The sequence below is a fragment of the Citrus sinensis genome, chromosome 2, assembly GCF_022201045.2.
Source record: "Citrus sinensis cultivar Valencia sweet orange chromosome 2, DVS_A1.0, whole genome shotgun sequence".
In the NCBI taxonomy this organism is placed as follows: domain Eukaryota; kingdom Viridiplantae; phylum Streptophyta; class Magnoliopsida; order Sapindales; family Rutaceae; genus Citrus; species Citrus sinensis.
The window spans coordinates 14,651,158-14,661,167 of record NC_068557.1 but is presented as its reverse complement, the minus strand read 5'-3'; the positions used below and the strand labels follow the sequence as shown (position 1 = coordinate 14,661,167).

Sequence of the window (10,010 nt, the reverse complement as noted above, 5' to 3'; positions counted from 1 at the left end):
ATAATGCATCATCAAGTCTTAATGACTAATCTTTTCTGTCTGGCCTCACCGTCTTTTCTAATATGTGCTTTACTTCTTGATTGGAGATCTCAACTTTGCCACTGGTTTGCGGATGATATGGGATCGCCACTTTGTGAGTGATGGAATACTTCGTCAAAAGAGCCTTGAATGCTTTGTTATAAAAGTGGGCACCACCATCATTGATTATTGCTCGAGGGAATGCAAAGTGTGAAACAATGTTGCTTTTCAAAAATCCTATCACCACCTTATAATCATTGGTTCTACATGGAATTACTTTTACCCATTTCGATACGTAGTCAACAACAACTAATATATATCGATAGCCAAAAGAAGGGGGAAAGGGTCCCATGAAGTCGATACCTTTTACATAAAAAATCTCAACCACTAAAATTGGATTTAATGGCATCATATTCCTTCGTGTAATGCTCCCCATTCGTTGACACCTATCACATTAAGAACAGAAAGTGTAAGCATCTCGAAATATAGTTGGCCAATAAAAACCATATTGTAAAACTTTAGTGGCTGATTTCTTAGCGCTGAAATGGCCTCCACAAGCTTGTTCATGGCAGAATGAAAGGATACTTTGAAATTCATTTTCTGGGATACATCGTCGAACAATTTGATCTGCACAATACTTGAACAAATAAGGGTCATCCAAAAAGAAATTCTTCATTGCTGCAAAAAAAATTGGCTGACAAGATAATTAACGATATCAGCATACCATGGTAATACTTCAACATTCATTAATTGTTCATCTGAAAATGACTCATTCATTATTAATGGTTCTGTAATTGTGTCAAAATTGAGACGAGAGAGATGGTCAGCCACAACATTTTCTGTGCCTTTCTTATCTTTAAATTCCAAGTCGAATTCCTACAAAAGTAACACCCAACGAATTAGCCTAACTTTTGCATCTTTCTTTATGAGAAGATATTTTAAGAGCAGCATAATATGTGAATACAATTATTTTACAACCAATGAGATAAGATCGAAATTTCTCTAATGCAAACACTACTGCTAGCATTTCTTTTTTAGTGGTTGAATAGTTTAACTGTGCATCATTCAATGTCATACTAGCATAGTAAATAACATGGGGAATTCGATCAACTCTTTGTCATAATACTGTTCCAACTGCATAATCAGATGCATAACACATGAGCTCAAATGATAAGCTCCAGTTTGGGGGCTGAATGATGGGTGATGATGTTAATAACTGCTTTAGTTTTTCAAATGCCACAAGACATGAATCATCAAAGATAAAAGGTACATCCTTAGCAAGTAGATTGCATAAGGGTCTAGAAACTTTGCTAAAATCTTTAATGAAACGTCTATAAACACCAGCATGCCTAAGGAAAGATCTTACTTCTCTAACAGTTTTAGGTGGAGGAAGATTGGAACGAGATACACCTTAGCTTTGTTAACCTCAATACTTTTACTCGAAATGATGTGACCTAAAACAATACCTTGTTTTACCATAAAATGACACTTCTTCCAATTTAAGATCAAGTTCTTCTCTATACATCTCTGCAGAACTAGTGTTAGATGATGTAAACATTAATCCAATGAATCACCAAAAATTAAAAAAGTCATCCATAATGACTTCAAGGAATCGTTCAACCATATCAGAAAAAATGCTTAACATACATCGTTGAAATGTATCAGGTGTATTACATAATCCAAATGGCATCCTCCTATATGTAAAAGTGCCAAAAGGACAAGTGAAAGTGATATTCTCTTTATCTTTTGGTGCTATAGGAATCTGATTATATCCTGAGTAACTATTTAGAAAGCAATAAAATTCATGGCCTGCCAATCTATCAAGCATTTGATCTATAAATGGTAAAGGAAAATGATATTTACGTGTGAAAGAATTCAACTTTCTATAATCAATGCATACACGCCATCCTATAGTCACTCTAGTGAGTATTAATTCATTATCAGCATTAGTAACTACTGTGACTCCTGACGTTTTAGGGACAACTTGTACACGATTGACCCATGAACTATCAGAAATAGGGTAAATGGTACCTGCTTCTAATAGTTTAAGACTTCAGTTCTAACAACTTCTTGCATGTTTGGATTTAACCGTCGTTACATTTCCCTAGTAGGTTTAGTATTTTCATCAAGGTGAATGTAATGCATGCAGTCTACTGGGTTTATACCTTTTATGTCGGCTATGGTCCATCCTAATGCTCCTTTGTGCTCTTTTAAAACATCCAAACTTACCTTTTTGTTCGTCATTTTGGGATGATGAGATTATTATCGGCAGAGTACTTTCTTCTCCCAAAAATGCATATTCCAAAGTGTTGGGTAATAGTTTGAGCTCAAGTTTCGGTGGTGATTCTGATGATGGGATGAATTTCTTCTCTGATGATGCTAGTTGTTCAACTCTTGACTTCCATTTATTAGTGTCCATGGATGGTGCTGAGTCAAGTAGAGCGTTGACCTCATCGACTGATTTGTCAATATCAAAATCCAAAGCAAAGTGAGTTAAACATGTTTGTAAAGGGTCATCATTAAGGTTTGAAAGAAAAGTATTATCAACTAATGCTTCTATTAAATCCACATCAACAATTCCATCATTGGCACTATGAGGTTGTTTGGCAATGTTGAAAATATTTAGGTCCATAGTCATGTTGCCAAAGGACAATTGGATATTTTCGGTCTTGCATTGAATGTAAGCATCGGCAGTTGCCAAGAAAGGTCGGTCTAGGATAATAAGGATGTGCTTCCTTGAATCCTGGATTGGTTGAGTGTCAATTACAATGAAATCAACATGAAAATAAAACTTGTCTACCTGGATAAGCACGTCCTTCATAATACCACGATGTATTTTTGTGAACCGATCTGTAAGCTGTAACACCACTGGAGTTGGGTGTAATTCTCCCAATCCAAGTTTCACAAATACTGAATAAGGCAACAAATTTACACTAACTCCTAAGTCTAACAAAGTATTCTCAATTGTGTGGTTCCTTATACTACATGAGATAGTGGGGAAGCCTGAGTCTTTGCATTTTAGAGAAATTTTGTGTTGGAGTATGAGCTAACGTTTTCTTTTGAACATGAATGTTTCTCTTTTTAGTACAAAAGTCTTTAAGAAACTTGGCATAAGATGACACTTGTTTTATAGCATCAAGCAAATGGATGTTAACACTTACCTATTTGAAGATTTCAAAAATCTCACCTGTGGATTTTCCCTTCATTCATTTAGCTAACCTCTGAGGAAATGAAGCGTTAGGAACGTATTCTTCTTTCTCCTCCGATGATGAGTCTTCAGCATTTATAGGTACAATTTGATTCGTTTTTGTCATCGGCATCTCCACTTTGTTGTCGACTTCTTTCCCTTTTCGCAAGGTCATGACAGCCTTGACATCTCCATGCTGCTGTTGTGAACTGGTACTTGCTTCATGCACTCCTTTAGGATTAGGCACTGGTGGATTTGGAAATTTACCTTTCTCAACAGTCATTGCTGAGGTTTGAATTGAGGAAGCAAGTTGTCCCACCATCTTCTCGAGGTTTGAAATTGATTGGGCTTGTGAGTTAAAGCCTGCTCTCATCTCATTTCGTAGTTCATCAATGGTGCGGTTCTGTTGCTCAATTGTAGAGTGAGTAACATTCTTGAAATTCTGGAATGCATTCTCCCATGGTATGGGTTGCGAGTAATTCTGGTTCTGATAGTATAGTCTAAATGGTAGCTGAGAGGCTTGAGGAATTGGTTGCATTGATGGAGCTGGAGTTGTTGGTCCATTATGTTGGAATCCTTAAGACTATGAAAAATTGGGGTGGTCTCTCCATCCAGGGTTATATGTGTTGGAGTATGGGTTGTAATTTGATGGTTTTCTCATTACACCTATGGCATTAGCTTGATCTAAGTATGAGTCATGGTCATGTGGCTCTATTGAATTAGCAGTCATTAACGATGCTATTTGTTAGGAAAGACCTTCAACCATTTCTTTGACTTCTTTAATTTCTGAACTTGACTCGACAATTGGAATCTCATTCACTCCCTTAATTCTTTTAGTGTTCTTGAGTGATAGATGTCGTTGTTGGGAATTATCTACTTGTCGCTGGAAGAAATCCCAAATCTCTGATGCACTTTTTGATATTAGCTCTCCTCCACTTGTTGCCATTAGCCATTCTTACATATGCGGCAATAATCCCTCCAAAAAGTATTGGCATTGGTGTCATTTTTCATACCCATGACGTGGACACTTTAAAAGTAGCCTATTGAATCGCTCACATGTTTCAAAAAACTACTCGTCTTTTCTTTGGGTAAACTCTGAAATTTTTCTGTGAATAGTATTGGTTTTATGCACTGGGAAGTATTTATTTGGAAATTTTGTTACCATTTGTTCCCATGATGTAATGCTATTAGCAACCAATGTATGTTGGGAGATAATTTTGTACACTAGGTTTTAACTCAAAACTCCTAGCAGCTACATTTGTATATCTTATATATGATGTGTTCAAATTAGCTAAGGGATTGAAATAGTCCTTAAATGGCCTCTCCTGTGATGCTTGTTGTTGTTTTTGCAAATTCATTTCAATTTTACTTTTAATTGCAGCGTGTTTCTTTGTGCGCAATGTTTTTTCGAGTTCAAGGTCTATAGGCTCAAGATTAGGTAATAATGACCTTCGACCATGCATGCAAAGAACACAAAAAAAAGAACAAAACAAATAAAAATAAAGAAGAAGGAGAAATTACGGTACTAACCTTATCACACTATTATAATCTTACTATGAAAACACACTAAAAAAATACGTGAAATAAATTACTAAAAATAAATTAGTAAGATAAACAAAAAAAAATTAACAAGAAAAAATAACTTGAAAATTAAATTACAGAACTTTAAAGAAGAGAAAAGAAATTCTTATCTCAAAATGTAGATTCACTTTTTTCTAATTTTTAATAAGAAAAAATTACAAAAAATAATTAAAAAAATTATTTACAAAAATTAATTCTACGTATTAAAATAACTTACCTCCCCGGCAACGGTGCAAAAAACTACTTGTGTAAATTTTATTGAACTCGCAAGTGCACGTATCTATTGTAGAATAGATCAATGGTGACGAGTGTCGATCCCATGAGGAGGTGGATTTAATTATGCGTAGAATTAATTTTCTAAATGGGTGGTTGTGGTGAAAATGATTTGGAATGTCCTAAAATTTAAATTAGAATGGCGGGAATAAATTAAAGCGAACTCTATTGAAATGAAGCACTTGGGTATCTGGATTTGCATCAACATGCACCATGGGCTAAATTTTTCTTATTAATGCCAATTAAATCATGAGGGGGGATTCCACTCCTCATGAACGACACTCTAATCAATATGGTGCCAATGGCTTATCGTGCCAAATAATATTAACCTTGTACTAGGGAGCCGATTAAACCAGTGCGGTATCTAGAAAAGATTATTACTATTTGTCGACGAAAAGTCAAAACATCCACAAAAATTAAAGGGGAAGAGAAAATAAATTTACTAAATAAAGCCTATGGCACATGTTGAGACTTCACCTTCAACCCAAGCTTAAAAAACATTAGTCACTTATAATTGAACTAAGAATAAAATGAAAATTTATTAAAATACATAGAAAATACAAGATAGAGAAGGAATTATAGAAACTGAAACTCAAAAATAAATTCAAGGATGTCAAATTAGGGGGGGTGCCCCCCTTTTTATAGATACATTGAGCAAATCATGACCATCCTCTATTGTCCTCAACTGTCTTTCTAGGTCTTCAAAATGGGATACTAATGTTGGTTATTGTAGATCCCAACAATTATGTGATTTACATAATTCGAGCAGGTTGGTTAGGCGACGCTTTACATGTAGAAGTTCATTAAGGCGATTGAAGAGGAGTTTTCTTATTGAAGTACTCATGATATATAGTACAAGAGAAAATACAACTATTAAACAAACATACTTTAGTAGGAAACAAATAATTTCAATCAACAAAGGAATAGTAAAACAAAATAACAAAGAGTTAAATCTTCAAAAAGAAATGGGAAAAGTCTCAGTCAAAATTTTATTGGTCACTCAAATTTATTTAGGTGTTTTCTTCATGTGGTTGGTACTCTACATATGATTTTTAATCTTTGACCATTAACTTTAAAAGTGACATCATTCTTTGGATTCTTAATTTTAATAACTCCATGTTGAAAAATAGTGTGAAAAGTAAATAAACCAAACCACCGAGAGCGTAATTTATCTGATGATAGGTACAAGTGAGAATTAGATAAAAATGCTTTTTGATCTGGTGTAAAAGATTTTCTCATAATTTTGCTTGTCATGAAAGACTTTCATTCTCTACTTGTAATTCTTGCCATTTTTATATGGATTATTGTAAATTTTTTTAAGTTCTGCTAGTAGTAATATTCTTTCCCAACCAGCCTATTGTTTGTCAAAGTTCAATTTCTTGATGGCCTAGTAGGCACGATGCTCGAGTTCTATAGGTAGGTGACAAGCTTTCCCATATTAGCCTATAGGGTGACATCCCAATAGAGGTCTTAAAAGTCGTTTCATATGCCCATAATGCATCATCGAGTCTCAATGACCAATTCTTTTTGTCTGATCTCACCGTCTTTTCTAATATTTACTTGATTTCTCAACTTGGCCAGTAACTTGAGGATAGTATGAGGTCGCCACTTTATGCATAATTGAGTACTTTTTCAAAGGAGTTTTGAATGATTTGTTGTAGAAATGTGTACCACCATTATTGATTATCATCGGAAAGAATCCAAAGCTTGAAACAATGTTGTTTTTCAAAAATTATATCACCACCTTGTAATCATTAGTTCTGCACTGAATCGTTTTACCCATTTGGATACGTAGTCAATGGCAACCAGTATGAACTAGTGGCAAAAAGAAGGACGAAAAGGTCCCATGAAATCAATTCCCCATATATAAAAAATTTCAACTACACAAATAAGGTTTTGTGGCATCATGTTCCTTCAAGTAATACTTTCTATACATTGACACCTATCACATGAAGAACAAAAATTGTTAGTGTCTCGAAATAATGTTGGCCAATAGAAACCATATTATTAAACTTTAGTAGTTTTTTTCTTACCACTAAAATGGCCTCCACAAGTTTGATCATGGCAGGATGACAGGATGTTTTGAAATTTGCTCTCAGAGACACATCGTTGGCAATTTGATCCGTGCAAAACTTAAACAGATAAAGATCATCCCAAAAGAAATATTTATTTCAACAAAAAATTTAGCTTTGTCCTACTTAGTCCAATGCCATGAAAATTGTCTTATAGTAAGATAGTTAATTATATCAGTATGCCATGGTAGAAAATATGTCAAAAATGAGACGAGAAAAATGATTTGCCACCACATTTCCACATTTTTTTATGCCTTTCTTATCTTTGAACTAAATGTTGAATTTCTGCAAAAGTAATACCCAGAGAATTAGTTTGGCCTTCAAATATTTCATTATAAGAAGATATTTAAGAACAACAAGATCTATAAACACAATTATTTTACTTCCTACGAGATAAGAACAAATTTTTTTTTATGCCAATGCAACTGTTAGCATTTCCTTTTCAGTGGTCAAGTAATTTAACTTTGTATCATTCAATTTCATACTAGTGTAGTAAATAACATGAGGAATTCAATCAACTATTTGTCTTAATATTGCTCCTTTTACATGATCAGATGCATCACACATGAGCTCAAAAGGTAAGTTTCAATTTGGGGTTGAATGATGAGTAATGATGTCAGCAATTGATTTAATTTTCCAAATACCGCAAGACATGAATCATCAAAATAAATGGTGCATCCTTAGCAAGTAAATTGAATGAAGGTCTAGAGATTTCACTGAAATCTTTAATTAAACATCGATTAAAACTTTATCAGAAAAAATGCTTAACATACTCGTTGAAATGTAACATGTGTATTGTATAATCTAAATGGCATTCTCCTATGTCAAAAGTGTCAAAAGGGCAAGTGAAAGTGGCTTTCTCTTAGTCTTTTAGTGCTATAAAAAATTAGTTATGTCCTGGGTAGCCATCTAGAAAGTAATAAAATTCATGACCTGCTAATTTATCAAGCATTTGATCGATAAATGGTCAAGAAAAATGATCTTTTCATGCGATAGAATGCAACTTCTTATAATAAATACATATGCACTAAGTCATTTTAGTGTATATTAATTCATTGTTGACGTTAGTAACTATTGCGACTTCTGACTTTTTAAGAACAACTTGCACAAGACTGACCCACCCATGAACTATTAGAAAATGGGTAAATAACACCTACATTTAATAGTTTAAGGGCTGCAGCTCTAACAATTTCTTTCATATTAGGATTTAATCGGCGTTGTATTTCTATTGTAAGTTAAACATTTTAGTTAACGTGAATATAGTACATGCAATCTGCTAGGCTTATACTTTTATATTAGTTATAGTCCATCCTAATGCCTCTTTGTGCTCTCTTAAAATACCCAACAACTTACTCTTTTCATTATCATCAAGAGAGAATAAAATGATTATTGGCAAATTATTTTCATCTCTCAAGAATGCATCTTCCAAAATGTTAGGTAACAGTTTGAGCTCGAGTTCGATGGTGCTTCTGATGATGGGCTAAGTTGCTTCCCTTATGGTGCTTCTGATGATGGGCTAAGTTGCTTCCCTTATGGTGCTAACTACTCCATTCTTGACTTTCATTTATTGGCATCCATCGATAGTGATGAATTGAGTAGGATATTGACCTTGCCAATTAATCTGTCAACATCAAAATTTAAATTAAAGTGAGTTAAATATATTTGTAAAGGGTCATACTAAAGTTAGAAGGAAAAGTATGATCAACTAATTCTTCAACTAAATCTATATGAATGGTTCCTTTATTTGCATTGCGAGGTTGTTTGGCAATGTTAAAGATCTTTAGCTCTATAGTCATGTTACCAAAGGATAACTGCATATTTCTGGTCCTGCATTAAATGTGAGTATCACAGTTGCCAAAAAAGGTTGACAAAAAATAATAGGGATGTGCTTCTTCGAATCATACTTTGATTGAGTGTCAATCACAATAAAGTCAACCAAAAAAAAAACTTATCTACCTAGATAAGCACATTGTCCACAATACTGTTGAGGTATTTTCATCGATCGATCTACAATTTGTAACTCAACTGGAGTTGGGTGTAATTATTCCAATCCAAATTTTACAAATACTAAGTAATGCAAAAGATTTATATTAGCCGCTAAATCCAACAAAACATTCTCATATATGTGGCTCCTAATATCAAATGAGATAGTAGGGAAGGCTGGGTTTGTAAATTTTAGAGGAACTTTGTGTTAGAGTATCAAACTAATATTTTCTATTAGAAAGACCTTTTTTTAACGTGAATACTTTTTTTAAAGCAAAGGCCTTTAAGAAACTTAGCATAATAGGGCACTTATTTTATAACATTAAGCAAAAGGATGGTTAACATGTACCTGTTTAAAGATTTCCTTTGTCTCATCTATGGAACTTCCCTTCTTTACTTTAGCTAATCTTTAGGGAAAATAAGCTTTAGGGACATACTCTTGTGGCATGCTTTCTTCTTTCTCTTTTGGTGATAAGTCCTTAGAGTCCAAAGGTTCAACTTGAGTTGTCTTTATCACTGGCAACTCTACTTTGTTATCGACTTTTTTGCCTTTTCGTAAGGTTATGATGTCTTTAACTTCTTAATGTTGTTGGCGGTGAATTAGTACTCACTTCATGTATCTTTTAAGGTTGGGCACTGACTGACTTGGAAAATTTTTTTTCTTAACAGTTATCGCCAAGGTTTGAACTGTAGAAGCAAGTTAACCCACCAACTTCTTGAGGTTTGAGATTGATTGGGCTTGTCAATTGATAGAAGTTCTTATCTCATTCCGCAGCTTATCAATGGTGCGATTTTGTTGTTTTAGCGCAGAGTGAGTTAAATTTCTTAAATTCTTTAGTGTCTCTTCCCATGGTTTGGTTTATAAGTAGCTCTAATTTTGATTGTATTGCCTAAAT

The 10,010-nt window shown here is 34.0% G+C and overlaps 1 non-coding gene across 1 annotated transcript; it reads left to right on the top strand.

Moving 5' to 3' along the window:
- The first annotated feature begins 4,215 nt into the window (after positions 1-4,215).
- Positions 4,216-4,319, top strand: LOC112495854 (small nucleolar RNA R71). Its single transcript, XR_003062230.1, has one exon. It is a non-coding gene; the product is annotated as a small nucleolar RNA R71 (small nucleolar RNA).
- The last annotated feature ends 5,691 nt before the right edge of the window (positions 4,320-10,010 follow it).